This window comes from Hyperoodon ampullatus (assembly GCF_949752795.1).
Source record: "Hyperoodon ampullatus genome assembly, chromosome: 14".
NCBI lineage: Eukaryota > Metazoa > Chordata > Mammalia > Artiodactyla > Ziphiidae > Hyperoodon > Hyperoodon ampullatus.
In genome coordinates, this window is record NC_136927.1 from 78,886,883 (window position 1) to 78,892,821 (window position 5,939).

The 5,939-nt window shown below is 50.0% G+C and overlaps 1 pseudogene across 1 annotated transcript; it reads right to left on the minus strand.

Annotated features, from left to right (window-relative positions):
* Positions 1 to 1,496: 1,496 nt before the first annotated feature.
* Positions 1,497 to 2,544, minus strand: LOC307063133 (serine/threonine-protein kinase pim-1-like; annotated as a pseudogene). Its single transcript has one exon. The product of its transcript is annotated as a serine/threonine-protein kinase pim-1-like (transcript).
* Positions 2,545 to 5,939: the final 3,395 nt, after the last annotated feature.

Here is a 5,939-nt window from a genome sequence, read left to right on the forward strand (position 1 = left end):
CGAGGGGGCCCGCGGCAGTCAGGGAGCTGCAGCAGCTGTCCCGCCTGAGTCCCGTCACCCTATGAATGAACAGAGCAAGCGTTGCAGCCTTCCCCAAAAGGTCCCCAAGTCAGAGGAGGAAGGGAGAAAAGAAAACTATGGCAGTAGCTGTGGAAGCTTGGAGCAGGAAGGGAACCAAATACATACATAAATAAATAAATAAGTAACATTGACCTCCAGGTTAGAATGTGCATCTTTCCAAGAAAACAAAAAACGAAAAACCCAAACCAAAACAAAACAAAAAACAGATAACATAATTTAAAGGCAAAATTAAAAAAGAATTAGATCAACTACAATCCTTTTGTACACTACCATGCCAACTGTACGCACATTTACAGTTTTTCTGTTGATTTGCATTGTCTGTGCATTTTTGTGTGTGTGTGTGTGTGAGGTCTTGGCTTAGAAACAGTTAAGTAAAAACCAAAAAGGAAGACCAGTTCACTTGGGAGCTTTACTAAAGGAGGTGGAAAAAGGGCAGGTGGCTCAGAATTTGGCCCTGTGGCCTCTTCCATGGCACCTTTCATATAAAGGATGGGGGGAAAGGACGGGGGAGAAAGAGAGGGAACCAAACCCAGGCAGATTTCTGGAGAAGCAGCAGGTAAAAGAGGCAAGTTCAAGTATTTCTCCCAGCACAGCCAGAGTCCCTACAGAAGGCACTCAGAAGAGTCGGAAGAGGTGACAGGGACTTAAAATGGTGCTAGTCCTATCTCACCCCAACCCAATTTCCCCCTACCCGACCCATCACGGCATTCAGCAGACTTTTGGAATTTTATTTATTTATTTATTTATTTTTGGCTGAGTTGGGTCTTTGTTGCTGCGCGCGGGCTTTCTCTAGTTGTGGTGAGCGGGGGCTACTCTTCGTTGCGGTGCACGGGTTTCTATTGTGGTGGCTCCTCTTGTTTTGGAGCATGGGCTCTAGGCACGTGGGCTTTAGTAGTTGCAGCACACAGGCTCAGTAGTTGTGGCTCGCGGGTTCTAGAGCGCAGGCTCAGTAGTTATGGTGCACAGGCTTAGCTGCTCCGCGGCATGTGGGATCTTCCCGGACCAGGGCTCGAACCCGTTTCCCCTGCATTGGCAGGCAGATTCTTAACCACTGCGCCACCAGGGAAGCCCTGAGCAGAACTCCTGAGGAAGGGAAGAGTTCCACGGCTGTATTCTGACCCATTCCCACCCCACCCCTCCACCCCTGGGATTTTGCAAAGTCCAGCAGTGCTGGACACCGATGAGAAGCAGAGCTTCTATGGGAGGAGTTGAGGCCTAGGACGGCTGGAGTGGAGTCTCCTCCTCTCTTTGGGAGGCGGCCTCCAGGGCCTGGGGTCTGGAATGAGTTGTAAATATTGTTCCTGTATCAAGCACTGTCCTACTTTGAGAGAAGTGTCACTGGTACTTGGGAAGCTGGAAACACACACTTCCCCTCCCTTAAGCATCTGACAGAGAGGGGAGAACCTGCCCAGAAGCTATCTGCTGGGCCCTGGCAACAGGCTGTGGAGATGGATCTCAGCAGTTTCCTGGGGCAGGAGGACATCTTGCATCCATGGATGGTTCTGGATTTCTTTGAAGGATGGCCGATCTGATGGTCTCAGGGCCAAACGCCATCTAATGAGATGTTGACACTCTGAAGAGACCCTCTGCCTGAAGAAAACTTGGCCCCTGATGGTCTCATCGTGCTCAAAGGGAATATTTCCACAGACCATATCGTACAGCAGGACCCCCAGAGACCAGACGGCTGCTGACTTGCCATGGTAGCCATGGTAGCGAAGGTAGCGGATCCACTCTGGAGGACTATACACTCGGGTCCCATCCAAGTCCGTGTAGACGGTGTCCGCGAGCAGCGCCCCGACCTGAAGTCGATGAGTTTGAGCTCGCCGCGACTGAGGTCGATAAGGGTGTTCTCATCCTTGCCGTCAAGGTGAAGCGCCCCACAGCTGCGGCAGTGCTGCACGGCCTGCAGCACCTGCCAGAGGCAGCTGCGGGCCAGATCCGCCTGCAGGGCCCCCCTTTCCGTGATAAAGTCGAAGAGTTCTTGCGCTGGCTCAGCCTGTCCAGGATCAGGGCGAAACCGCTGGGCCTCTCGAACCAGCCCAGGAGCCTGATGACGCCGGGGAAGCCCGAGCTCACCTTCTTCAGCAGAACCGCTTCCATGGGCACTCGGGTGCCGTTAGGCAGCTCTCCCCAGCCTGCAATACGGTCCTTCTCCACGTGCTTGATGGCCACTGGCAAGTTGTCGGTGACACGGATGCCGGAGTAGACGGAGCCGAAGCCGCTGCTGCCCAGGAGCGGGACCACCTGGCACTGTGACTCCAGGGGCTCCTTCTCCTTGCCGGGCGCCAGCTTGGTGGCGTGCAGGTCATTGCAGGGCGCGGCACGCAAGCGGTCAAGACAGTTGGTTTTGGACAAGAGCATCCCAACCTCCAGAATGTCGGCGTAGGGACGGAGTCTGGAGGAGCTGCAGCAGGAGCTGGGGCTGGGGTTGTGCCGCTGGCTGTGCCTACGGCTGGGGCTGAGGCTGTGCTGGGTCTTCGTTGCGGCAGGTGGGCTCCTTAGTTGCGGCACGTGAATTCCTAGTTGTGGCACGCGTGTGGGATCCAGCTCCCTGACCAGGGATTGAACCCAGGCCCCCTGCATTGGGAGCGTGGAGTCTTATCCACTGTGCCACTAGGGAAGTCCTCTTAATATTTTTGTGTAAAAAGAAAAGGCTCAGGATCAGAGGCTGTATCATTCTTGGAGTGAATGTCATGAAGATCATCAATCATCAGATCAATACATGCCCGGTCATTGGTGTCTGGAATTCTCTTTGTGTACTTACATAAGCACCACTTGCTATTTTAAAATGTTAATTCAGTGAACCAAAATCATACTATCTATCTACCCATGCAACCATCCATTAGAGACATGGTATAATGCAGAGGAGAGAAGCACGGACTCTACAGCCAGACTGCTTCAGTTTGAAGTCTGGCTCGACCGTTATTAGCTCTGTGACCTGGAGGGGGTGATTACATGTCTTGCATCTACCCTCTGGACTCAGGGACCTATTCTCTGAGTCATTCTTCTTTTCCCAAGAAATGCAGATCCTGTTTGCAGCTGAGTAGTTTTGCAGCCTGCTTCCTGCCTGCAGAAGTTTGAGGGTTCAAAGGCCTCTTTTCCTCTTGTACTGTCTCTGCTCATTTCAGCCCAGAGCTGGTTGTTTATGCCAATACATTTCTTTTAAAAATGTTGTGGGTCTCCTATGAATTCAGGAGTGGCTTAGCTGGGTGAAGTTGCAGACAAATTGTTGGCCAGGGCTGGGGACCAATGAAGGCTTGACTGGGGCTGACAAACCTATTTCCAAGATGGTGCACTCACATGACTGGTTAGTGGGTTCTGGGTATTGGCGGGAGGCCTCAGTTCCTCGTCACGTGGGCATCTCCATAGAGTTCTCATGTGTCCTCACAGCACGGCAGCTGGCTTCCCTCGGACCAGGTGATCCAAGAGACCTACAATGTCTCCTATGACCTTACCTGGGAATGTACACATTGTCATTTCCTCAATCTTCTATTGGTGACACAAGAACATAGATGAGGAGGTAAGGACCACCAGAGGCCATCTGGAGGTTGGTTACTAACAGGACTTTTTCAGAGCAAGTCTGAGACAAGTTTTTTAAAATTAAAATTAAAATTTTTTTGTAGCTGCACCACGGGGCATGTGGGATGTTAGTTCCACGACTAGGGATGGAACCCGCACCCCCTGTAGTGGAAGCATGGTGTCTTGACCACTGGACCTCCAGGGAAGTCCTGAGACAAGTTTTTTTTTAATGCCATTTGAGGCCTTGGGGTTTTCTTTAGGTTTGATCTCTGACTGATCGAACAAGCATGTATTTGGTCCCAACTGTGGGCCAGGCACCATGTGAGATGCTGAAGATATAAATACAAGTAAAATCCACTGTACATGTTTCAAGTAGGTGAGGTCAATGTGGAACCATATGCATCTAAGAGAATATGATTGTATAATGTAGTAAATGCCATGATCAAGCTGTGCAGATGTGCTGTCAGAGTCAAGACAAAGGGCCGGTAGCCAGGCCTGGGGTGGGCAGGGTGGGGAGTGCCCGTTTTAGTGGGGTCAAGAATGCTTTTCCTGGAGAAAATAATCAGCACTGTCATCTGTTGGCATTTATTATGAGCCAGGCCTTAGCTGAGCACTTTAAAGGCCTCATCTCAAGTAATCCTCCTACTGTTATTATTGAATTTATTTGCTTGTTTATGCCTGTCACCTCCTCTCACACCTATTCCAGCTAGAACGCATGCTTCAGCTGGACAGTGGTTTTTGTCACGTTCTAAATCTCCAGCATCTAGAAGAGTTCCTAGCACAGAGTTAGCCCTTAAGACTTTTTAGTTGAATCACTGACTACCCATTTTACAGATGAAAAAACAAAGGCTTAGAGAGAAGTGACTTCCCCAAGATCACACAACCAGGAAGTGGCTGAGGCAGAATTCCAATCCATGCTCCTATCCATGGTAATAAACTCCCCCCCAAATACAGCCTGTGCCCTCAAGGAGTAGACAGCTTGGTGGGGAAGCCAGACAGAGAGGTACTAAGGCAGGTAACTGAGGTGCAGTGTGAATGCTATAAACAAGTGTTTTCAAGTTGCTTTAGGAGTGAAGAGGATGGGGTTGGAAACTGGTGGGCAGGTGAGGGTTAGCTGGTACAGGCTGTGTGTGGGCAGCAGATGTGGGCTGTGGGTTTCGGTCATGGTCCTTCCGTGGGTGACGCTGAGCCTGTAAACCCCACCATGATGCTTCGATTTTCTTCTCTGAGAGCCAGACAGGATTCAGAAATTCCAGGTTCAAGTCCCCCTTGAAGCTGAGTAGGATGGATCACTAACCTGCACAGTCTGTCTCGGCTTCTCTGCTTTTCCTCCAGCGCTCTCTTCTCTCCCCGCCCTGTTCTGAGGACCCACCACCTGGGCAGGCGGCTCCCCCACCCCCGTTCTCCCTCCTGTCTGATTCAGCCACGACCACAATAACTGCCAACGCAGAACTGAACGACGGTTGAGACTCAGAAGCATGAGATGAAGAATGAAAGGCACCAGAGACCCTGGGCTCACCCTGTTAACTCACAGGGCAGCGGCGGGAGGAAGACGTTATCATTAGCGATCTTTGCTTCAGCAATAGTTGCTTCCGTGAAGTGCTAGAGTCGAGTCAGGGCAAAAATAGGACCTTCTTTTGTGGTGTGGGCACATCTCAAGGCACCTGGGCTTTGGACTCTCCCAATCACTGGCTGTCTGTCTGGGAGGCAGGAATGGACCTTTTGTTCTTTCAAAGTTAAAGTTTGAGAAATGGGATCAACCGGCTCTCATGAAATCCCTTAAAGTCTGATCTCAACAACAGTTTTAATTTAGAGTTTACTTTATCAGGGTCTGAGCAGTACTAACTGGTATCTGCTAGGGATGTCTTATGGGTCGAAAGAAAATGCTCTGTTTCTTTAAATATCTGAGTTCCCTCCTGAATGGTGAAGTCAAACATGCTCACTGTATGATTTCAGAAACACAGACGGGCATAACACAAAGGAAGTCAGCCTTTATCCCACCACCCGGACGTGATCAATAACACCTTTGGTCCCTCCTCCCCGCTCCTCCTCATTTTTTTCAAGGCACATTCGCGTTAACTCTGCAGGGTGTAGACGTTAAAGCATAGCTTTAGGCCAAGCATTCTCAGCCTTTTCTGGGTTCTGGACTGCTCTGAAAGTCTGGTGAAGCCCCTGGACCCCTTCCCAACATCACGCTTTTTAAATGCATAAACACTGATAAAAACACAAGGGAAAACAATTATATTGAAATACAACTATCGAAATATTTTAAAACACTTTGTGACATAGTAACGTATGTGCTTCTTTATTAGTTCATTTACTGACAATATCTAGTGGTG